We start from the raw sequence: 25,478 nt of genomic DNA on the forward strand, positions 1-25,478 counted from the left end.
CTTTCTTCCCTGGAGGCTTTTCAAAATAACGTTAATACCTATCTGTCTAGGAGCTCTTAGGCTGGCTGAACAAATTAGAAAGAAATGAAGCTAAGTCTGACAGAAACCAGGTGGTGAGATTTTGGCAATTTCTATCTTGCACACAGTAAGTATCTCAAGGAGAAGTTTGTGGAATGAATAAATGAATAACGGGCCTTTTCTTCTGTGTCAAGTGGAAATGAGCTATGTGACAGTGGTCAAGTTATTTAACCAGACAGAGCCTCAATTTCCTTATTTGCAAATGGTAATTAGCCCAAAAGGATTGTAATAATTATAAAACATGATGATGCATATCAAGCCTTTAGCAGAAAGTCTGGAAGAGAGAATGTACCCAAAAAAGAAAGATGGCTACCTTGATTCAACAGAAGGACACGTCCTCAGTGTCATTGATAGCTGGAATGCAGGTTCCCTCTGTTTCTGTGAATGCTTCCAAAACACTGACATCTGTAGAAGGGGAGTTTGGGCAGGAGAAGGCCACATGGCAGACTCAACAAGCCCTCCCACCACCCTCCAGCTGCTTAATATTTGCCTGTACAGCACCTCCCTGCTAGGGCTTTCCAGCTCTAACCCTCACTTTTGCCATGCCCACCCTCAGAACCCACTGGTGGCCCAGTCACCCAGTGCATTTCAATGCCACCACTCCGAGCCCAAGGTTTGAAAAACCATCCACTTCCTCCAGCCCTGTTAGGAAACTGACTCCTGATGGGTGGCCACTTCAGGACCTTCCCATCACAAAAGGACTTTGAGCCCCACCAACTGTATAGTGTAGTAGCCACTTACATACCACTCCCATGGGAACCCCAAGAAGGTTCTGCTCAGCTCCCTCCCTCCTGCCGGTCTCCAGATCAAACCCCCTATACCCACTGACTCAGTAGGCTGATTCCTTTGGCTATGTCCATACAAACAATTTCCCAAGACTGTTAGATCCAGTATGAGTCTCTAGAAGGCAGACCCATAAATGGCACTAATTCCATTCTGACTGAGAATGTCATAAAGGCTTTCTTATCACTCACCCAGCACAGGAAAGTGAGTGTGGGAGAGGGAAAGGGCCCTGGTATTACTGTTATCAAGTGCATGCCGTCCAAAAAGAGATCTGTCAGGCTTCAGCAGGGGCTGTTGATAGGCTAATTCAGTTAAAACCTCTCGTTTCATTAAGGGGAGGAGACCATAATTATAGCTTGAAGCCAATAAGTAAAGGGTCATAATACTTAAATAAGTGAGAAGGGCTCCAGAACATTCAATAATAAAATCAGGTTAGGACCAGAGAGAAAATAGGATCATTGAGCCAGAGATGACCCTCGGTTTTCATTAGTCCTTACTAAGATTGCTGGTGGATGTGGTTTGTTTTCCATTCATTTCATTTGGGCTCCAAAGAGTATGCCCCTTCCTTCAAGATCTGCCCCCCAATTGAAAATTACCACGAACCTCACCCAAGTTAATAACACCAATGACAGCAACGAGATTCACCTTAGTCAGAAATCTCTTTTGACTCAAAAGAGTCAGCCGGTTACGCGTCTGACTCTTGATTTTGGCTCAGGTCATGATCTCACAGTTCCGTGAGTTCAGGCTCTGCACTCTTAGTGCTTGAGATTCTCTCTCTTTTAGAGAAATATTAGTCCCTGGACCAGAAAATTCCAGGCACCAGACACCCTTTACAAGGGAAGGCAGATAGCTTTGTTATGCAGAACATTGCAAACTCTGGGTGCTCACACAATGAGACTTTCATTTACTTTCAGAACATTTCCATTCATCTTTCCAGGCTTCTCAGCCTTCTTATGAGCAAAAAAGAAAAAAGAAAAAACAGAAAAAGAGTAAATCTCTTATGTTAAAATTAATTCCATTTAAATGGTTTAAGAAGGATCTTTTCAAAGTAGAGGATCTGAGTTACAGGAAGACAAATGTTGGGACAAACACCAACTGCCTTTCCCCCAGTGAGAGGGGCCGATTCAGCTGGCCCAGCTTGGAGGTCACAGTCAGACCCACACCAAGTGAGGGGAGAGGGGTACCTGGTGGCTCAGTAGGTTGAGCGTCTGATTCTTGATTTCGGCTCACGTGATGATCCCAGGGTCGTGACACAGAGTCGGGCTCCACACTACATGTGGAGTCTGCTCGAAGCTCTTGTCGGCTCCCTTATCCTGGGGTCCTGCATAGAGCACGTGAGAGCAAAGCGTATGAAAGGGAGGACGGAATACATGAAGCAAAAGCTAACTGAATTGCTAAAAGAATGAACAAATCTCTAAACGCAGGCAGAGATTTAAATACACCTCTCTCAGAAATTGATAGAACAAGTAGGCAAAAATCAGCAAGGATATGGAAACGCTGAACAACATGTTTAACAAACCAAACCGAATTGACATATTTAGAACCCTGCACCCAACAACTGCACATTACACATTCTTTTCAGGCACGCTCAGAACACTTACAAAAATTAACCATATGCTGAGCCATAAACCAAGTCTCAACACATTTCAAAGGACAGAAATCAAACTGAGTGTCTTTAACCATAATGCAATTAAGCCAGACATCAATAACAGAAAGATTCCAGGAAGTCTCCATATGTTTAGAAAGAACTACGCCATCTAAATAACCAACGAGGAAATCACAATAAAAATTAGGATACAGTTTAAGTAACAGTAAAATATATATATATATATATATATATATATATATATATATGTTACTTAACATATGTATATGTATGTATATATATTATATATATATATATATGTTACTTACCATATGTATATGTATGTATATATTATATATATACACACACACACACACACACACACACACACACTGCATATTAGAACTTCTAGGATTCAACTAAAACCACCACTATATTAGGAAAGATACCACACCATATAATCATAACATACAGTTGCAACTTTTCCCTCCCTGGGTCCAATCTCATGAGCCAGACCCCGGGCCTGCTGAAGGGACTCTGGCACTCTCCAGGGCTGGACCCACATTTCCTGAATCCCCCTTCTTCACTGTCTTAGCGTAGCCCTGCATTCCTAGATGCAGTGCCCTCCCAAGCCACTGCCTCAGAACTCATGCATGGGAGATATTGCTTCACAGTTCTTACAAGTCAAAACATGTTTGACTATTAGTTTGTCGAGGTATAGGACTTTAGGTTTAAAATTCCTTTTCCCTCAGAACTTTGAAGACATGTCTCCATGGACCACCAACATCCGAGGTTGCTGATGAGGAGATGCCAGGCCATCTCTTGTTTCCTTGTGGACCTTCTGCTTTTGTTTGCTTCTCTCCTCTTTTAGGAGCTTTTAGGAGCTCCTTCAGTTTTGGGTTTCATGGTGCCAAGTCCAGATTTCAGTCACTTTGCGTCGACTGCATTGGAAGTGTGGCAGGTTCTTTCAATACGGAAATGTTACTCGTTGACTCCAGGAATTTGTTTCTATTATTTCTTGGTCAATTATCTCTCCTCAGTTTTATCTGCTTTCTTTTTGTGGGACTCTATCAGTCAGATATCAAACTTCCTATAGGGATCTGCCATGCAGTTCTTTTAATGTCTTTAACAGTCATTCCCATTGTTTGTTTTCATGTGTTTGTTTGTTTGCCTGAGTTGAGGGAATATGAGCCTTGATGCTGGGCGTTCCGTGTAGGGAGTAAGGGAGAGGCTGACTTTCCGTGGGTAGTTGCAATTACTTCCTCCCTTTCCAGCCCCACACCCCACACCCCCCTCTAAGTTTTCTCCTTCCTTGTAGCCTCTCCTTGCCTCTACTTCACCAGGTACCACCTTTCCACCTTTTTTCCACCTTCCAGAAAGTGTTGAAATCTCTCTTTCTCATAATTGCAGAGAGATTATAACTTTTTTGTGATTTAATATTATTTTAAGGGGTCTTGTGGGAGAGAAGATAAAGCCACATATTCAGTCTCCTATCTTTTTTTTTTAATGTTTACTTATTTTTGAGAGAGAAAGAGAGTGCAAGCAATGAAGATGCAGAGAGAGAAGGACTGAGGATCCGAAGCTGGCTCTGCACTGACAGCAGAGAGCCTGATGTGGGGCTCAAAGTCATGAACCGTGAGATCATGACCTGAGCTGAAGTCGGATGACCGAGCCACCCAGGTGCCCCTCAGTCTCGTATCTCTACTTGGAAGCTCTTGTTCTATTTCCTTACCTGTTTGCCCACTATTGCATAGTAAACAAAGGGCTACCACATGGTTTTGTTTTGTTTTGTTTTGTTTTTTTATTTTTTTTAAATTTTTTTTTTCCAACGTTTTTTATTTATTTTTGGGACAGAGAGAGACAGAGCATGAACGGGGGAGGGGCAGAGAGAGAGGGAGACACAGAATCGGAAGCAGGCTCCAGGCTCCGAGCCATCAGCCCAGAGTCTGACGCGGGGCTCGAACTCACGGACCGCGAGATCGTGACCTGGCTGAAGTCGGACGCTTAACCGACTGCGCCACCCAGGCGCCCCTGTTTTGTTTTGTTTTTATCTCTAACTTTAGTGCCTAACACAAACATGGCTAAATATCATTCCTTTTAATGTTTGCTGAATTTAATAGAATCGCTTAGTGCATATTATGCTGCTTCAGTCACCCTAAGATGATTGCCAAGTCCTTAAGGAAACCTATAAAGATAATAACCTGAGCCTCCAAACTAAAAGTCAGGATAAAATTTCTGGCAGATTTCGGTGCATTGATGAGGACCACGTAAGTGAGTATTTTAAATCTGGATAATCCCAAGAAATCTGGCACTTTGGGTTAACCTGCTACCCCACGAACTCACCAGCACCTGATATGGTGTGCTTACAAAAAACCCTGTTAATGTTGCTTTTCTGGATGATGAAGGAAGTTAGAAGAAATGTCACTTATGTCAATCCTGAGAATATCAGGCACTTTCCAAGTTGGAAGCAAGAACTTCTTCTCTCAAAGTGGGTAACTGCTGATATTATCCCAAAGGTTACTGCTTTTCTTTTATTTCGATTGATAAAACCTCAAGATTTTGATCAATGAATTGGAGGTTCCCCATCTTATCAATGATTTAGAATCTGGCTGATAGCTGATGACATAGTTTAACTCACCGAGGATTGATTTTCTAGGTATTTACAACAAAGCAGCCATTCAACTCCCAGAAAGAATGAGGGCTCATTTTCTTCCATCTGTCTGAGCTGGCCAGTAGAACCAGAGAGCAGCCCAGATTGAAAGGTCGGGCTAGCAGTGTGTACTCAACTCTGGGAGAAGAGAGAAGGTAAATCTTCGAAAGTCCTGAGATAATAAAGGCGCAGTGAAAATACAAGTAAAGTCGTGTGGGTCAGAATCTGAATCTTCTGGCTGCCAGGGTCTCTCAGCTATGGATGTTTTCTGGTCCATGGGAAAAGCAAGAGCTTTGGAGTTACACAGATTCAGCTGCTTCTCCTACCAACTCTTTGATCTCGGGGAAGTTTCTGGACCTCCCTGAGCTTCATTTCCCTTAGATATAAGGTTATCAGAGGAAATTAAATAGGAGAGTGAATATTAAAGAACATATCCAGTGCCCCTCACATAGTAGGTGCTCCATAAATGTTAATTCTTTCTCTTTACGTCCATGGAACGTCAGTATGAAGCCACTCCCATCCATAGACCGCATTCTGGCAGGTCACCCCTCTGCTCTGGTGACCGACATGGTGACTCTTTATGCAGATTTGACACTGCTTCTCCATTTCAAGGCACCCCTCCCATGATTCTTCCTCACGCTGTTCTCTCTGTTTTCTTCTTCTTTCTTTCCCTTTTCCCCACCCCTTCCCCATCAAGTCCCATGTCACGTAATAAGAAAGGACATGGAAAGCAGGCACAGTGCGGCTCTAGAGTGGGGAGTACAAAGGAAAGGGAAAGAAGAGAAAGAAGGCACAGCCGCCTGTCACTCTCACTCAAGGCACACCCATCTCTGCCCTCCATTTCACCTGCCATGATACGTTGGAGGTTTCCAACTCTGTCTCCAACCCAGATGTCTCTGGAATGCGTATCCAACAGCCCCTCAACGTCTCCACTTCTGTGTCCATACGCTTTTCACACTCAATACTTTTCGACGGAACCCATCATTCCCCCACCTGCCTGTTTTTTCCACAGCCCACTTTACCTCCTGGACAGCCAATTTCAAGTAGTAGCCCTGCTGTCCACCCAACCGTCTCAACCAGAAGCCAAGGAGAGGGACATCCTTGACAGCTCCTCTCCATCCACTCCTGCTGGCACCAATCGCCAAACTATGCCTGGTTCACCTCCTCCAGACCCCTATCATTCCCATGTTAAGCCTCCTGTATCTACTCTCCAAATCTCATTTTCCCCTCACGATTTCTGTCTCTTCATTGTTTTGATCTTGTGCTAAGATATTTCTTCCATTTGAACCTCCAGGTCATTAATATTGTTTTCAACAGTGATCATCCCCTCCTTAAATCTTAAATTCAAAAAATCATAGCCGTTTTTTGTTTTTGTTCTTCCTTTTTTTCTGGCTCTAGGAGGTCTTTTTTTTTTTAATGTTGTATGACTCTCCTTAAGTGCTTGTTACTATTTTTTTAATGTTTATTTATTTTTGAGAGAGAGACACACACAGAGTGCAAGTGGGGGTGGGGCAGAGAGAGAAGAGAGGGAGACACAGAATCTGAAGCAGGCTCCAGGCAGAGCCTGACACGTGGCTCAAATTCACCAGCCATGAGATCATGACCTGAGCTGAAGCCGGACCCTTAACCAATTGAGCCACCCAGGCGCCCCTTTGCTATTATTTTTAAATTAAGATCGATGTCTATCTCCTCTAGCAGTTTTATTCCAAAGGAGTTGCCTCTCTCAGTGTTTTACTTACTATTGTTCTGTGAGGATGTTGTGGATCCAAATGTGGACTTGTTTCATTTTCCTCTGTGAGCTCTTGGTTTGTTCTGTCTTGGAACCCAGGTCATTGCCTATCAAGGATGGCAATGAGGGGCACCTAGGTGGCTCAGTCGGTTAAGTGTCTGACTCTTGGTTTTGGCTCAGGTCATGATCTCATGGTTTCTTGAGTTCAAGCCCCATGTCGGGTTCAAGCCCCATGTCGGGTTCTGCACTGGCAGTGTGGAGCCTGCTTGATATTCTCTCTCTCCCTCTCTCTCTCTCTCTCTCTCTGCTCCTCCCCCACTCGCACTATCTCTGTCTCTCTCAAAACAAATAAATAAACTTACAAAAAGGATGGTAATGAACTTGGAAGCACTGGAAAGCACAGCAGCCTCTCACCCAGGTGACAGGTTGTCTCTCACCTGCTGAAAGCTCTGGAAGAAGCACCCATGCCATCCATCTCCTCAGCAATAAAGACCACAGCTCTCAGGGGCGGAAGGACCCAGTCCGTGCTTCAGTGCCACCTTGGCTACTTGGGAGCAGGTATGCCCCCCGGGTGCTCTTGAACTCACATGGGGCTGGCACTGTGGGCAGTGAATCTCCACAGATCAAGCTCTCTGTAATAACTTTGCTTTTTGCCCCATGGCTTTTCCACTCTCTCCAGGCTCCTGACCTGCCCAGAAGTCTGAACATTATTGCCAGAACTCTACACTTCCATCTGGTAGTTGGATTGGAGCTAGAACAGAAAGGCAGTAGGATACTTGCTCCAGCCCCCATCTTCCCAGAATTCCCTCTACCCATCTCCCCTTCATTGTCATGTACCTAGACCGGGCACCATGGTCCCTTGCCTGAACTACTGCCTCTAAATCGTTGCCACTCCAGCCTTCCTACAATCCATTCTCCCCACTGCACCCAGATGGCTCTTTAACAATTAAACAATAATCTGTTCATCTTATTCTGCCACCTTAAATCTTTCAATGACTTCCCAGGGCTCTTGGGATGAAGACACACACCTCTGACATACCCTACCAGGCTCTAAACAATCTGGCTTTCTTTGAAGCCTATCTATTCATAGGTAAGGGAAGCAGCTGTAGGAAGGGGTCTCTTTCCTAGAAAGAGAAACAATGGCTCTGGACTAAGAGTACCTGGGTCCTATTTCCTCTATTAGCCAACTGAGTGTCACTGACCAAACCACTTCATCTCTGGTCTTCTTCTTCATCTGAAAAGCAGTGGTAAAGTCTGCCTCGCCCATTTCACAAGGTTTTGTAAGCCTCTAATAAAATGTTTGCCAACGTATGATTTGTAAACCACAAAGCAGTACAAAAATTGAGCTCCCCTAATAAATGGTGTGATTTTAGGGAAGCTATAACTTAAAACCTGGCTTCTACCAGCTTGTCACTGATGCCTACAACTGCCACCCTGAAAGTTGCTCTCCTGGATTGACACAGTATGACTCCTGTAAGCCACCATTAAAATGCACATGATTCAGGGGAAGGAATGGAAAAGGATAAAGCATGGAGTTATTGGCAGTAACCGCTATGGAGTATTCTCAGGGAGCTGTTTCTCACATTGGCTAATTCTCTGAAGCAAAGAGGACAGGTAAGGTTTTATGAGTGAAAGAAGGGATTAAAAAAAAAAAAAAAGGTCCGGGCTATACCCAGAGGGGGAGACCCAGGTAAACACAGAATTGGCATTCTAGGATGGTGTCGTGTTAGCAAGAAGTCCGGCACCTGGGGCGCCTGGGTTAGGCGTCCAACTTCGGCTCAAGTCGTGATCTCACAGTTCGTGGGTTCGAGCCCCACGTCAGGCTCTGTGCTGACAGCTCAGAGCCTGGAGCCTGCTTCGGATTCTACGTGTGTGTCTCTCTTTGCCCCTCCCCCACTCACGCTCTGTCTCTGTCTCTCTGTCTCTCTCAAAAATAAATAAACACTAAAAAAAAATTTTTTTTAAAGAGGTCCAGCACCCTTCATCCTGGAACAATGCTTGTCTTCCTCTTAGTTTTATTTTGGGAGGTGTTCCTTCCTTTCAGACAATTATCTTCCTCCCCATAGGACAAAATATTTAATGTATGAAGGACAAAAATGAGAAGAAGGAAAAAAAAAACATTGCAATCCCTTGCTTTTCCTCAACCAAGAATGCTGGGTAACATTTTACTCCCATATTTCATTTAATCTAAGACATCATCAATTATAGGACACCATGATTTTATGTAATACTATGAAAAAAAATTGTTTCCAGTTTAAACTATGACACAACATCGATTATAAGACTTATCCCAATTTCAGAGATGATGAATATGAAAAAAATGTACATCTTAAAATCTATGAAGTATGACATCTATACATTGATTGCGTCAATATGTCTAGGCTGCTACCATCCATCTGCTAGAGTGGGGATTACAATGTGAAAGTTTCCATATAGTCAGAGTAGAAAACAGTTCGTTGCTACCAAACACTTTTTGGAAATGATTATGGTGATGGTAATCTTAAGCTTCAGTTTCTCCTGAAGTAAAATGGAGGAAATCCTACATACATAATAGATATGAAGGATTTTTTCAAGTATACAAATGGTTTTATTCCAAGCCATAAGAAACAAATTTGGTTCTAACAAGTGTTTTTGAAGTTGAGGCTCAGAGCCCTCCTGTAGACCCCAGTTGCCTTCCCAGGGTACCTCAAAGCAATAAGCATCCCAGATCCCATGTGAAATCCTGCAGAGGACCCACTTCAGCCCATAGGCCCCAGAGGCCTCCTTGCCAGTTGCCCTGATGCAGGAACTCCCTCATTCCAAGGGACCCAACATACCGCAGGGTCATTTAGGTTATCTGGTTTTCATTAAATAATGACTAGGAGCCCAACACCAGGTAATATTATTAGAGGAAAAAAAGAAGTTGACCAGCCAGATCCTGCCCTACTCTTCATGGAAATACCAAAATAGAGAATAGATTCTCAGTATATGGTGAGGTCAGTGTGTCAGGGTAACAGGATTCCCATAGTCAACATGGATACGGGGGTGGAGATATATCATTACTTAAGAGAGTTCACCCACAATCGGGCTCTGGCCCTGGACCTTCCAGGGCCAGAAATACGGTTTGCCAGTGCAATGAGAACAGACTCACATTACACAGGACCAATGTATAAAATCAGAATATAAATTCATTCACTTATAAGAGGAATTATAGCTGCTCCATAGACTTGAATACCCCAGTCCCCATGACCTATGTGACTTTGTGGGAAACCACACCACAGCTGGAGTTATTTGTTAAGCCTGAAAGCAGAGAGGGTGGTAGATAGATCAACTGTGCAATGGCAACAGGTTAAGGCTGCCTCTGGGGCACCTACTTCCATAGCAAGGTCTTACCCTTCTAACCAGAAATTCTATAAATGCAATGGCTGCAACCCTTTCTTACATCTCCACGTTACTTAATGGGATCAGAATAAGCAAAATTCCATGGCTGAGGCACCTTCTCTTGTAGAACAGATAGGAGCTGTTCTAAGACTTCCTCTCATTATTATTCTGAGGCTACCCAGCCTCTTTCTTTCTTTAGATATGGTCCTTATTTCCATTGGGTCTTACACTGGCCTGAGAGGCATTCTGTCTCTCCAAGTCATATGCATGGCACCATTCACTCAACAATCACTAACTGAGCAACTACTATGCGCCAGAGTTCAAGGCAATATGATAGGCACAAGGGGCAGAAGAGTGAGCAGGTGCGACAAGTGTTATAATGAAGGAAGTACAGAATAGACTGGAGGCACACGGGAGAGAAGCTGGAACAGAGTCTGGAATGGAGAGCTATATCAGAAAGTTGATCGGAGAATCACCTAGAGAAGGTTGAAGGATCTGTAAGGTAGTGACAATGGTATCATTGGGCACAGAGAGAGAAGCTGGGCTTCAGTTGATCCTATAGGGAGCTCTGAAATTACAAGTCCCTTCAGAGTGCTCCTGTATCTAAATAAACACCCCTTTCCCCAACCTTATGTTCTGATCCCCTCAATCCAGCACCTTGGGGTTCAGCCCCAAGTGCAGTCCTTCAGCTCCTACTGTACCTATTAGATCCTGCAGTAACTTTAGTATATAGTCAGTCCGTCTCCTCCCTAGTGGGCCCAGCATTTCCTCTGTCAAGTTGTGCTGGGATTTGGCCCTTGCGATTGGTCTGGTTGCCAGGAGAGGAGCCAGAGGTAGGTTCTGAGGAACACAAACATCATCTTGTAAGACACCTGCCTCAACAGAAGCCTGATCAGCATCCACCCAACAAGGGAGAGGGCCACTACTGTGGCTCTAGGGGAATCTATAAGTTCAAGTTCAGTTCCCTACTGCATCTACTCAAATTCCCCCATCTTGAGTCTCAGTGTCCAATTTCCTATTAGTGCCCTGACTTTGGCACTAAAGACCCTCTAGGGCTAGAATCCATCTTTCTCTGAAGATCTGTTCCTCCTACAACTGAGCCCTGAGCTTGATTCTCCATTTTTCCTGGTCCCTCTTCAGAGAATAGGATCTTCTTAAATGCTGCCGAGGATGCCTATGGCTCTCACATTTTGCCTAGAATTGGCGATTAACCCCACTCTGAGCCCTCCATCATCTCTCTTCATGTACACAATGACATTCAGTGACTGCCACCAATCCATAGTCCTTCTAGTCATTATTTCTCTCAAACCTCTCTAGTGCCCCAGATACTGCATGGGCCAATAGTATCCTATCCTAGTCTTGGCAATTGAACTGCTGCACATACCTGGGGCCCTCCTTCCTCCTCCCGCCACCAGTGTTGAGGTCCTCATTGCCAGATGACTGGTTAGTGGGAGCTCCAGGATGGCATTTTAGTATCTTCTTCCCAAACCACACCTGACACCAACCGTCTTAGCTTGGGTTTCAGGGAAGCAGACTAAGATAGACTGGTGTGTACAGAATTGAGTGGAGAGTTCTCATGGGAGATGCATGTATGAGAAACTGAGGAAGGCAGGGTTGGGAGAGGGAGAAACTGGGCAGCAGTAAGGCTGCAGCCAAGGCCCCCACAGATATTATGGGGACTCAGTAGCTGAGACAGCCTTGCTGAGCAGGCCCAAATTGAGGCAATGGGGTTGAGACTTTGAATCCCCAAACCAGCTGGCCACTGGCTGTGTGATGCCCTTGGGAAGGGGCATGACCTTGGGGAGGGGTTCTGTGTGGCTCAGAGCAAGTCTCAGTGAGAGTTTCAGCACCCATTACCATTTCCAGCATCGGTGGGGGGGGGGGGGCGGTGAGTGCTGTGACCAAAAAGGGGACCTGGGTGGAGACTTACAGTGTCCACCCCAAGGGGTGTGGGATCCAGCCAAGAGAAGGGGTCAAGGAAAGGAGGAATAGGAAGGAAGGGAAGTACCTCAGGCAGAAGGAGGAGCATGTCCCAGATAGGGAAAGCAAGTGGAAAGACATTTGCTGGGGTGCCTGGGTGGCTCAGTCAGTTAAGAGTCTGACTCCAGCTCAGGTCATGATCTCGTGGTTTGTGAGTCCGAGCCCCACATCGGGCTTTGTACAGACAGCTCAGAGCCTGGAGCCTGCTTCAGATTCTGTTTCCCTCTCTCTCTGCCCCTCCCCCACTCACACTCTATCTCTCTCTCTTTCTCTCAAAAGTAAATAGACATTAAAAAAATTTATTTTTTTTTAGGGGCGCCTGGGTGGCTCAGTCGGTTAAGCGGCCGACTTCGGCTCAGGTCATGATCTCGCGGTCCGTGAGTTCAAGCCCCGCGTCGGGCTCTGTGCTGACAGCTCAGAGCCTGGAGCCTGTTTCGGATTCTGTGTCTCCCTCTCTCTGACCCTCCCCCGTTCATGCTTTGTTTCTCTCTGTCTCAAAAATAAAAAAATAAAAAATAAATTAAAAAATAAAACGTTAAAAAAATAAAAAAATTTATTTTTTTTACAAAAAGAAGGACGTCTGTTGAGGCTGGGATTCAAAGCACTGGGAAGGTAGGTGGCAGATGAAGCTGAAGAAGGAGGCATGGGAGGAAGGAGGGGTGTGGTGTGTGTGCGTAATAACATGGTTATTCCACTGTTCAGCTTTTCAGAGGGCATTCTTGTTTCTCCCGTTTCTAAGTTTTTGTAGCAGTAAATCACTTTGTCCCCAAGTATTGACACAGAGCCCCCTTTGAATAATTAAGGCTTATGGACAGAAGCAAGAAGAGCTCATCGCCTGGCAGTATAAATGGAATGCCTGGGATGGGTAGAATACCCCCAAGAACACATCATGTAACACTCTCCACTTGCTCTGTGTGGTGTTCTGCGGGGGAGGCTGCAATTATTTCCCTGCTTTAGCACATCCAGGCATAGCAGATACCAGAAAACTGAGGCGGGAGGGATTTCCTCTGGCTTCCCCGGGACTATGTGGGCCAAAATCCATGCTCCATGAGGACAGCTGAGGACAGATAAGGGTTGCAAATCAAGAGAAAGAGTGAAGTGAGAGAAGGAGGTGGACAGGAGATAGGTAGACATCGAGTCAATGCTTGGCTCTGTGGGGCTCTGGGAAAATCCCTACACCTCTCAGGGCTCTAAAGAGTAGGAATACATACAGTTCTGTGAATTCAATGACCCTTTGATTGTGTATTGCTGGTAAATATTTTATAACACACTTAATGAAAGCAAGACGTCATCCTTGGATTACCAAATGAGTCCTGGGTCTTCTTCTCTTTGGGGTGAGGTTTGTGATAGTGGAAAGAGACCAGGTGGCCTGTAGGGCCTGTTGAGAGTTTGTTCCCCCTCTAGATGAAATGATCAGTGGACCAGAGAAGCATGTAACTCCCCAGTCTAAGGCTCCTTTCTGGACAGTGCACTGACTTTCCACTGTGGCATCCCACTTCCCAAAGAAGACTTAAATTCCCACACCTTCATATCAGCAACCAAATGGCCCTTTCTGATCCCTCCTGAGTTCTTCCCTGATACATTCTTCTCAACACTCTCTTCCCTTTATCCCTGCCTTGCAGTGTATGTTACTTGATTCACAAAAAAGTACTGCATTCTCGGCCCAGACAAACATGTGGCAGGGCTTTGTTTAAGCAATAGGTAGAAAGGCAAATGCTACACCACAGATTTAACTTTGTAAAGCAAAGATCAATCTACTATTTACAAAAAAGAAGAAATCTATTAATTCTCTGTCTTCAAATAGAGCAAATATATGCTTTCAACCCTCTGGTCCTCTTAATAGTTATTACTTTAAGATTGGCTTACTGCACGGGCACTAATGCACATTATCGAATTACACATATTATTTATTTTACGAATGTAATTCATTAATGAGTTCAACTAATGATACATAAGAACATAACTTATCTATCTAGCAGGTGTGCACCTACACCAAATATGCATTACCAATAGTAAATTTGCTTTACAAGGAGCCAGCTGCAGGGCACCTGGGTGGCTCAGTCAGTTAAGCATCCGACTTCGGCTCAGGTCATGGTCTCCTGGTTCGTGGGTTTGAGCCCCACGCCAGGCTCTGCACTGACAGCCAAGAGCCTGCTTGGGATTCTCTCTCTCTCCCTCCCTCTCTGTCCTTCCCTGACTCACTCTTTCTCTCTCTCTCTCAAAATAAATAAATCAACTTTTTAAAAAAGAATCCAACCACCTCTCCCAGTGACCAGGTGACTCTGGACAATCAGCAGCAGCAGCAGCAGGTGGCATATCTGTTGGTCAAGCCATCCAAGGGGCTCCCATGTCAAGGATGCTCCCTAGGGTGTTTGTAAGCAGCCTTCCACACATCAATGAGCATGAAGAGACATCTGCTCTGTGCCCTGGCTCGGCATGAACAGGAGATGCAGTGGTAGGCAGTTGAAAGAGCTCAGCTTCTGGAATCCCTAAATCCAGTCTCTGTCCCACTGCTGTCTCCTAGGAGCTGTATAAGGTCTTGCAAGGCTCTCCACCCCTTTGAACTTTAGTCTCCTTGCCTGAAGAGTGGGGCTGCCTTTTGCACTGCCATGAGGACTGACCACAACAGTGAAGTGAATATTCTGGCGAAAACTGAAACTCATCCTCCGAGGGAAGTTGTTGCTGTTGCTGTTTTTGCGATTAGACATAAGACAATGTCTGCTTTTCCAGTTTTTTATTCTCAATCACGTCACAAGTTTTTCCATGAAACACTAGAGACTATCTTATTCATCTGACATCTTCAATGCCTGGCACATCTCTGACACTCTATAATTGTTGGGTGAAGGAGTCTGTTCCTTATTAGTGATCATTTGTTTTATTTCTAATTATTAAATAGGTTTTAAGTAAAATAATTATAATAATTAATACAAATGATAATTATTAACAGATGGGCCATCGCTTGACATAATTAAGGACAAACGAGATATTATATTGTACATGTATGCATTTTTTAAATTTTTTTTTGATGTTTGTTTTTATTTTTGAGACAGAGAGTGTGTAAGGGGCAGGGGCAGAGACGGAAGGAGACACAGTATCCGAAGCAGGCTCCAGGCTCTGAGCTGTCAGCACAGAGCCCGATGCAGAGCTCAAACTCATGAACCAGGGAGATCATGACCTGGGCTGAAGTCAGATGCTTAACCGACTAAGCCACCCAGGACCCTGTACATATATGCATTCAATAAATACATATTAAAGCCCATGTCAGGTGCTAAGCCCTGTCCTAGGTGCTGAAGATAAGAACAAGACTCGTAAGGTTCTTGTCCTAACAGCAGGGGCCTTATAGAAGGGGAAGCAAATACACAGATATCAAGATAACTGCAAACAGTTGTAATGGAGGGAAGGTATGGTTTCTTTAGAGTGACTTCTCAGAGAAGATGATATTTGGACTGGGAGTGGACTTTTAAAAGGGAGCTTGGCCACTGAAGTTTTGGAATCAATTTTCTAGGCAGAAGGAACAAGTGCAAAATGGCCTTAGGCAGAAGCGTGTTTTGAGTTCAAGATATAAACACAACATTGTGTGGCTGGAGTGAAATGAAAGAGAAAAAGAATGGTATGAGTTGGGACCGGAATCAGTATCATGTTGAGCGATAGCAGTGGGAAGTGAACAAAGACCTACAAGAAGAGAAGATGTGATCCACTTTGTATTTTTAGAGCTTCAGTCTGGTTAATATGCAGAGAAGGATTTGTAGGAGACAAGAAAATATTTCAATAAAACACAGTCTTAGTTTGGGTTCCCCCAGAAGAAGCACTGTGGTAGGGCTGTGGGGAAATGACAAGAAAAGGGGAGGCAGGCCACAAAGGACATATTATTAGCCATTACCAGTGGGTGGCTGAAGCTTAATCCTGCAAAGAAACTTCAGATATGCTTTAAAACACACCGTACACCTCAGCATAGTCCAACCTAAAAGGCAAGGGAGCTGGGGTATTTATGCCCCACTTCTCAAATTGAGATTGCTGTTAGGGGCAGTGGGTATTAACCCCCTAGCATTTCCAGCCTACAGCAGCTGGGCAGAGTGGCCTTTCAAGATTGGAGGAGGGCATCCTTCAGGCACTGGATACCAAGTCTGAGGGAGAAGAGTGGGCATTGACATCATTTGCTATATCAGGTCAGGTGTAACGATGGCTTGAAATAGGAGATAGTGCTGGAGATAGTGGTAAATAGACAGATTTGAGGTTGAGCTGACAAAGCTTGCTGGCTGTGTGTGGGGAGTGATGGAAGGAGAGAAGTCAAGGATGGCTCCTGGACTGGGGACCTAAGCAACTGGGTGGATACTGGAGCCATCTTAGGAAATGGGAATTATTGGAGGAGGCATCAGCTTTGAGGGCAAAGAATCAAGAGATCTGTTTTGAGATGCCTATTAGAAATCAATATGGAACTGCCAAGTAGACAGTTGGAAACAGAGGTTGAGCTCATGGAAAATGTCCTTGTACTCAGACTCTCTCCCATCTCCTGATTTATACCAATTTGTACCCATTCTCCAGTTGGGTCTACTTGAAAGATTTCATCTGATTCTGGAAGTATTTCATCTGGAAAGATTTCAACTGGAAGTATTTGCAGAACACTTACCAGTGAAAATAGGCTGGCTGCAGAAATTTGAGATCCAGTACTTACTGAACATCTATTATGTGCCAGGCCTTCTAATCCACCATGTCACACACATTATTGCATTTAAGCTTCCCGTAACCCAGGATATGGGTTTTATTGTTGCCATTTCAGAGCTCAGCGAGATGAGGTAACTTATCCAATATCACCATAGCTAAGGAGAGGAGAGGCATCGGGCACTCAGGCTCTGAATCCAAGCTCATTCCCTGGCACCATGTTGCCTGGCTCAAGAATCAAGACCTGGTGCAGCCACTCTGGAAAACAGTGTAGAGGTTCCTCAAAAAAATTAAAAATAGACCTACCCTATGACCCAGCAATAGCACTGCTAGGAATTTACCCAAGGGATACAGGAGTACTGATGCATAGGGGCACTTGTACCCCAATGTTTATAGCAGCACTCTCAACAATAGCCAAATTGTGGAGAAAGCCTAAATGTCCATCAACTGATGAATGGATAAAGAAATTGTGGTTTATATACACAATGGAGTACTACGTGGCAATGAGAAAGAATGAAATATGGCCCTTTGTAGCAACGTGGATGGAACTGGAGAGTGTGATGCTAAGTGAAATAAGCCATACAGAGAAAGACAGATACCATATGTTTTCACTCTTACATGGATCCTGGGAAACTTAACAGAAACCCAGGGGGAGGGGAAGGAAAAAAAATGAGGTTAGAGTGAGAGAGAGCCAAAACCTAAGAGACTCTTAAAAACTGAGAACAAACTGAGGGTTGATGGGGGGATGGGAGGGAGGGAAGGGTAGGTGATGGGCATTGAAGAGGGCATGTTTTGGGATGAGCACTGGGTGTTGTATGGAAACCAATTAGACAATAAATTTCATATATTAAAAAAAAAAGAATCAAGAGCTGGGGTGCCTGAGTGGTTAGTTGGTTGAGCTCTTGATTTCAGTTCAGGTTATGGTCTCATGGTTCATGAGTTCAAGCCCTGCGTAGGGCTCCGGGCTGATAGTGCAGAGCCTGCTTGGGATTCTCTCTCTCCCTCTCGCTCTTTTCCCCTCCCCCATTCACACTCTTGCTCTCTCTCTCTCTCAAAATAAATAAATAAACATTAAAAGAAGAAAGAAAGAAAGAAAGAAAGAAAGAAAGAAAGAAAGAAAGAAAGAAAGAAAGAAAGAAAGGGAGGGAGGGAGGGAGGGAGGGAGGGAGGGAGGGAGGAAGGGAGGAAGGAAGGAAGGAAGGAAGGAAGGAAGGAAGGAAGGAAGGAAGGAAGGATCAAGAGCTGACCTTGCACTCCAGCTTGGGTCCCAGAGTTTAGCTGCTAAAGGATTTTGCCATCACGTTTTTAGTCTTTTGCTGGAAACCCCACCCACTAGAAACCAAAAAGGAAGGTACCAGATGACCATTTCCCAGGCTGTGTCTAAGGAACAGTGATGACCAAATAAAGGTCCCATGATCATCAACTTGAGGAAAGACTACATAGTATATTGTTTTCTCAGAGAGTCACAACACACATCAGCATGTTAACAATGCAGATAACACTGTAGTTTAACAAAACAAAATAAAATCTTCTGTTTAATGTGGCATTTCCCAAACCTGCTCTGCCATTATACTCTAATTTTATGACTGCCCCCATTAACATCCCCAGAATGAGTGTTCTGAGGAACAAGCTTGAAAATCCCACACATGAACAAGTCAGGATACCTTAGTTTTCATCCTGTTTTGGTCAGCCCCCCCCTCCCCACTACACCTCCATCTCCATTGTTCTGTGACCTTGAATATTGTGCTTACACACGCTGAAACTCAGCCTCCCATTCTTACGATGGTATTCACAAAGCCTCCATCTGACAAATGTTTGTTGAGCTGTGCCAGGCCCCACAATGAGACTGTCAAGTCAGCAGTGAATGAGTCGGCTCTTGACTGCTTGGCTCTTGGTCTTTGCCTCAGAGGAGGCCACCTGTTGCCTACGTAATCTCCAGCGCTTTCTCTTTCATAATAATGTACTTGAGGCTTTTACCAAAGCAGACAAGAAAAGTGATCATTTTCTACAATGAAACCTAAGGTTAGCTGAGAAGTAGCCCTGAGCACAGGGCTATTTACATAATTTGTCTGGCCAGGGAAAAATAAAAATGCCCTTATTCAAAAAGCAGGGTGAGCGCAGTTAAAGGTACTAAAATATAAAGCTTTTTCCTTTAAAAACATTGTATTACTTCTAAACCATAAGAGGCATGAGAGTGATATGTGAATAACAACATAAATTTATAAATTGCAAAACTGTAATATTTTTGGCATCATAATTTTACATAACATATTAAATAATACCTCATTATTTATTAACAAATATAAGTTAAATATAAATGTAATAAATATTAAATAATTATAATAAATATAAATTAATAAATACTATTAATGTAATATGTTGGTGGAGATTTTTCTGGCTTGCTTTACTGGAGATTCATTTACTAGGTTATATCAAAATTTATACTTTCAGCAACTTCATTTTTGCCTTAGGGAGGTTTATTCTGAATAGTCTCTCTTAGCAAATGCAGGATTTCAAATACCTTTTGGTAATTTTTTATCTTGAGAAGGATCTTTTTGACGATGTTACAGTTACTGGAACTGTTAAGAGTATTTTATAAGCTGTGACAACATTGTGATTCATTTCTGATAGATTATTTCAAATTTTAAATTTTAGCCCATCTAGAGCTGATGATTCTCGCAAAAATAATTTTTCTAAGAAGACTTAATTCTTCATATAATTCAGTTTTGTGTAAGTCTGAATTTAATTTTAAATATAAATTTATACAATGGCATTTTAATGTTTCCTCTGACATTTCTTGTAACTTATGGAAGATGTATAAGAAGCTAAAAGTAGCATCGAGATTTGTATATTATTCAAAATGTCTGCATATGCATTATATGGCTGGATATTCAATTATGAGGAAAAAATAATTTCTAAATTGTCTTCTTCATTAATAATTGGCTCATCCAAAGCATCATATGAAAATATGGTTCTTCTCTATTGAATGTGATCATCTTCAAATTTAATTTCTATTTCTTCATTTTTTTAATGTTTATTTATTTTGAGAGAGAGAGAAACAGAGTGCGAGAGGGAGAGGGGCAGAGAGAAGGAAGACACAGAATCTGAAGCAGGCTCCAGGCTCTGAGCTGTCGGCACAGAGCCCAATACGGGGCTTGAACTCATGGGCCATGAGGTTATGACCTGAGCCAAAGTCGGGACGCATAATCAACTGAGCCACCCAGGCTCCCCTAATTTCTATTTCTAAGCATGTCAATGTTTACTTTGCGATGCTGCAGCAGTTTTCAAACCTGAGGTTTTTAATTCTTTGAAGAATTGTAATAGCTCTCTTGTACATTTTATTGCAATGCCCATGTGTACGCTTTTATTCTGTAATAATTTGCTTACAAAATTTACTACCTGAGCCTGCAGTTCCTGTCCAGGTGCTCAGTGTTAATATCTGTGCAGAGACCACAGGGACAGGCTCCCACTGCAGGCTCCAGCCCTGGCCAATGGAGAGCTCCTCCCATCTCCCACTGTCATATCACTACCATTGTGGCTGTGACAATCTTGATTGCCAGTCTGGCCTCAGTGTCTTGGACTGCCTTCAGACATGCACATGAGATGCTCAGACCAACTGCTCAGCGTGTATGTTGCCCACTGCTTGCCATGTTTGGAGGCGTGGCCTACACTTGCACATGTGCTGCCTGGAATGTCTCCTCTTCTCCCATACATGCTCCATCATGCCATCAGGCTTTCTTACAAAACACAAGTTCAAGGATAAAATCATCACAAATTCCAAGATGGTGACAGCAGCGCATAGCCAAGAGTCTGATCCTTCTGAGAGTAGACTGTGCAGGTCTCACGCCCATAGAGCCAGCGTCACTCTATTCTTCAAGTTTTCCAGAAGCCCTCTGACATCCTTTAGTGTCAGTTTTGCAGCCCTACCATGTGGATCTGCCTTGAAGAGCGGCACTGGGATGAATAGGTTTGCCTGTGTCTCTTCCACAGGTCCTTCACTTTCAGGCATCCAACCAAGGTGTTTGTCCTGCTGGATTCTTTGGTCTACCTTCCTTTGATGCCCCAATTCATCCCCTACCCAATATAATGCTGTCTACTTTCAAAGCATTCCATTGATAAGTCCATCTGATCCTAAGGCTTCATCTCTCCTGTGGGTTTTGCTCACTTGGCTTTTCTGGGTTCAACTTGGGTTTTCCAATGGCTGTAAGATTGAGTTTTAAAACAAAGCAAGAAATCATAACTGTGATAAGAATTAGCCCAGGAGCAGTGACTAATGGAGGTGACTACGAATTAAGTGACTAAGTATCAGTGGGCCAAGTAGGTATTATGAGATACATCTCAGCAGAGGCAAAGAGAAAGTGCCCTGCTTCTCTGGCCCCTTTCCCACACCAGTTCTCTCTGCTCTCTGATTCTCTTGAAATTATGAATTTTAAATAAGAAAAGCCATCATCTTTCTTCTCACTGAGACAGACCCTTGGAATGCACTATGAAAATATGGAAACCAACATTCATAGCACCCACTATATACCAAACACAGTGCTGGGCACTTTATAAAACCTTACTTACTCTTCATGACAATCCTATAAATCATCTGACTTCCCTCCCAGAAAGGCAGAAACCAGAGCATTCAAAAAGACTGGCTCTCATTGCTCTAGTGGCCTGGCTAATAGTGTCCAAGGATACCTGCTGGGTTCTGGGCCAATTCTATGAGGGCTTCTGGCCTGAACTAAAGTGACAGGCTTATGTAAAGTTGTCAGATCCCATGAGGCTAACCAAGAAAAGCCAGCCAGCCAGCCAAGAGGGTGAGTGACCCAGGGGACCCTCTCTACATGAGAACGTTTGAAAAGGATGCCAACAAGTCAACATCTGGAGGGCTCCCTGAGCTGCAGTCTGGGGCTGAATTTATATGGTGACCACAGCTACTGATGTGGGCAGGCTGGACTAGTCAAGAGAGCCATAGTGGAGCATTCAACTCCCAGCAGTTAACCAGGGTGCCCGAGGTCATACCAAGAGAGCTTCCAACCTGGACCTGGCTCATGAAGCTTCCACCATTAACTGGACATGATACTGAAGCAAAGGGCATTTTCTCATTAGCTTACCCCACCTCCCTTCCGTTGAATTATATGAGTACATAACCCTCCACCTCCATCTTGGCAAAGTGGTCCATACAACTAAAACTAACCCCAGGCGGCCTGGGATCTCAGATACTCTGAGTTAAGGAACAATTCAGATCCAAGTTATCCAATTTGCAAACTGAATAAATAAAATAAATAAACTGAATAAAAATAGGCCACGTTTATTTCTCTGGATGCCAACAGACTTTGTCAGCCTGGCTCTTACAAATCAGTTTGCAGACTACTATCTCTGCCATGGACTTCAACTCTATTTTTCCACAAAATGCTATTTTGAAATAAAACTGAGCAGTGATTCTTTTGTCTAGGCCATGTTTATCTTTCTCTAGAAACAATGACTACCATTGCTTTAATGGACAGAGGCCCTTGAGGAAAGTAGGAACTAGGAACAAACAAGATCCAGCAAGAATGAAAAATAAATCAGTTCATATTCCAAAAAACATCATCCCATTCCATATTTAATAGAGGACACTCCATGTGCCAGGAAGTGATTGAGGGATATAGTTGGTGAAGGAGGCAGACAAGTAAATGAAAGTCACAGTGAGACTGGTACAGAATTAAAGAATGACATCAGTGGCGGGGGGGGGGGGACTGAGGGGGGAGGGAGACACGTCTTTGAGCTCCTGTTCTTTCTGTCCAGATGTGGCTGTCATACGCCTACCATATCCCACCTCTCATTGTTCCTCCCCAGGAGAAAGCAGTGATTTAATCTGGTTCCTGCACTCAGGAGGAAAAACTGGACATTCTCATCTCAGCTACCCTTTTTATCTCTGTTGGGAGGGAGTCGCCTATGGAGAGCAGGACTTCTGTCTGCTTTCCAGGAGGCTGGCTCTCGTCCATGCTGCCTATGGCTGAGTGGACATATCTGTCCAGTTGAGGGGTTTAACTGGCTCTCACAACAACATAAGTCCTCAACTTAGACTTTATCAGTAATAAGGGTGATATTTTAGCTCCCATCTACTGACTCTTTTGTGTTCTATCTCACCATGTTCAGAGCCTACTCAGAGACCCCTGAACTATCAGTCCCTTCACCAACACATTTTGGAATCAGGCATTCAACCTGCTTCCTCCTGAAGGCATCCTTCAGACCCCACTGCTTCTCATTCACAGGTGCATTCCGAGGAACAGCACCAGCCTCTTTGACCATGTGCTCTTCTCATCCACCAGTCCAGTCCCCATCACAAAGAGAGGTAATGTGGTTACTTCAACTTACCTTGTCCTGTTTCAATGAACTTTCCCCAGCTCCACAGGGACACTGTTTCTTCACTAAGTCTATTTCAACTTTGTGGTGTGCTCTGGGATCTTGCCAAGTGTCAATATTAAGTCTTGGGACCCTACCCTTTCCCTTTGGGGAAGAGAGGGAAGCCCACAGTTGTGTGGCCCCTCACCCTCCATGATGCTTCAGGGTTCAGGGCAGCATTCCTATGGTCACATCTGCACTTTCTTCCAGGTCCCTTGGAAGTAATTCGTGTGGGTTTGAACTCATGTAGAGCTGCTGTGCCCTGTCATTTCACCTCTCTTAGATTTCAATTCCCTCTTAATCATGTTTGTTCTACCCTTTGCAGCTTTAAGGTCATTCTGCTTGATAGAGAAGACAGAAGTAAAACCAACTGTTTTCTCCGTCATCCATTAACCTTATCCTATCTGCTCCAAGCCCTGGCCAAGGATTTCAGCTCTTGTTTCAGCTTCCTGACTCAGAGATAGCTTGATTCATTCATTCATTCATTCATTCATTCATTCATTCATCTTGTCAGGAACAATTTCTGAAAGCTGCATCTTATCCTGGGCTCTACCTAGTCTGATACGATTTTTTTACATTTGTACTTCTTTTGGGATTTTCTGGTTATTTGGCAATCTTTCTATCCTTTATGTAAGGCTTTTAAATATCTGAGCTCATCCAGGACCCCTCTTTGTAGTCGCTTCACCCCAAGCCTCCCCATGGCTATACCCATGCTTTAGTTTTCTCATCAAGGTTCTATATCTGAGATACTCAGAGATCTTTCCGGATTGAAATGTTGGCATTTCCGGGGTGCCTGGGTGGCTCAGTTGCTTAAGTGTCCAACTTCGGCATAGGTCACGATCTCGTGGTTTGTGAGTTCGAGTCCCACGTCGGGCTCTGTGTTGAGAGCTGGGAGCCTGGAGCCTGATTCAGATTCTGTGTCTCCCTCTCTCTCTGTCCCTCCCCCACTCATATTCTCTCTCTCTCTCTCTCTCTCTCTCTCTCTCTCTCTCTCTCTCTCTCTTTCAAAAATAATACAGCAGGGGATTTAACTCCAAAATGGAAGGGCCCCTGATGGGTCATATTATGTACTCTCATTGCCGTAAAATTAGAAGGCCATTCCTCATGAACTCGCAACGCATATTGAGAATTACACCTGTACCTTCCTCACAGGAATCTAGCATGCAGGCTGACACTCTTTATTCCTGTGAACCAGTGGAAGACCTCAAGTTTCTTTTCAAATCACAATAAAGGACTGGAGGAAACTTACCAAAGGTTTTTTATTTAGGCTTCTCTTTCTCATAATATTAACCTTTATTTTGTTGTCTTTTCTGGTGTCTCCCTTGCCTGGTGCCAAGACTCCTTCATGGCCATAACTTCCAGAAGACAGATGATCCCTTCTACTCAAGAAGGCTCATATATGCTGTTTCCCCTGAACTGGCCATCTTTGCCTTTCGTAATTCCCCTATACCTTCCCCGACTAACCAATGTTGACTTATAGATAAGAACATCTCTACACCTTTACCCAGCAGGAAGAAGTTACAGAAGAGAAGACCATCCATCCTCAACAACCTTAAAGATTTATTTTAAGGGTCAAAATTGTCCAGGGGGGAATGATGTGGGAAGCAAAGGCAGGAGGAAATAGCAGATAAAATTAAATTTCCTTATAACCTGCAGCCCATTGGCAAATACTTGAGGCAGGCAGCGCAAAACCAATCTCTCCTCATGGTCCCAGGGCTGCTCTTCCTGCCCATGGGTCCGTGTCCCCATGCTTTAAAAAAAATCACCTTTTTGTCACCAATAAATAAATAAATAAATATTTTAATGGTGGCATTCCCTCATTTACTATGTCCTCACATCACTAGATTTGTACATAAAATCTTAGTTGTCCATGTCTTACCTCCTGTTTGTCCCTCCTTAGGATAGCTGTACACAATGGGGGGTCTGGGTGATACAGTTGGTTAAACATCTGACTCTTGATCTCAGCTCAGGTGTTGATCTCAGCTTCGTGAGTTTGAGCCCAGGTCACAACCCCTCTCCGAGAAGTAGGCCTGCGGCCATGTTATACAGGATGACATCACTCCGGGATCCTGAAAGCATTTCCTTAGCTCCTAACTCCTCAGTGTCCTGTCAAGCTAATTCCCATTTTGGGCTCCATGCTGGGTGTGAGGTCTGCTTTAAAAAAAAAAAAAGAAGGAAAAGAAAGAGGGGCTCCTGGGTGGTTCAGTCAGTTAAGCGTCCGACTTCGGCTCAGGTCATGATCTCATGTTCCGTGAGTTCGAGCCCCACGTCAGGCTCTGTGC

At 44.0% G+C, this 25,478-nt stretch overlaps 1 long non-coding RNA gene across 1 annotated transcript; it reads right to left on the reverse strand.

Moving 5' to 3' along the window:
* Positions 1–395: 395 nt before the first annotated feature.
* Positions 396–25,172, reverse strand: LOC131496520 (uncharacterized). The gene is made up of 3 exons (XR_009254526.1): positions 25,076–25,172; positions 2,046–2,182; positions 396–483 (listed from the first exon to the last, which is right to left on the reverse strand). It is a non-coding gene; the product is annotated as an uncharacterized LOC131496520 (long non-coding RNA).
* Positions 25,173–25,478: the final 306 nt, after the last annotated feature.

This window comes from Neofelis nebulosa, chromosome 15 (assembly GCF_028018385.1).
Source record: "Neofelis nebulosa isolate mNeoNeb1 chromosome 15, mNeoNeb1.pri, whole genome shotgun sequence".
NCBI lineage: Eukaryota > Metazoa > Chordata > Mammalia > Carnivora > Felidae > Neofelis > Neofelis nebulosa.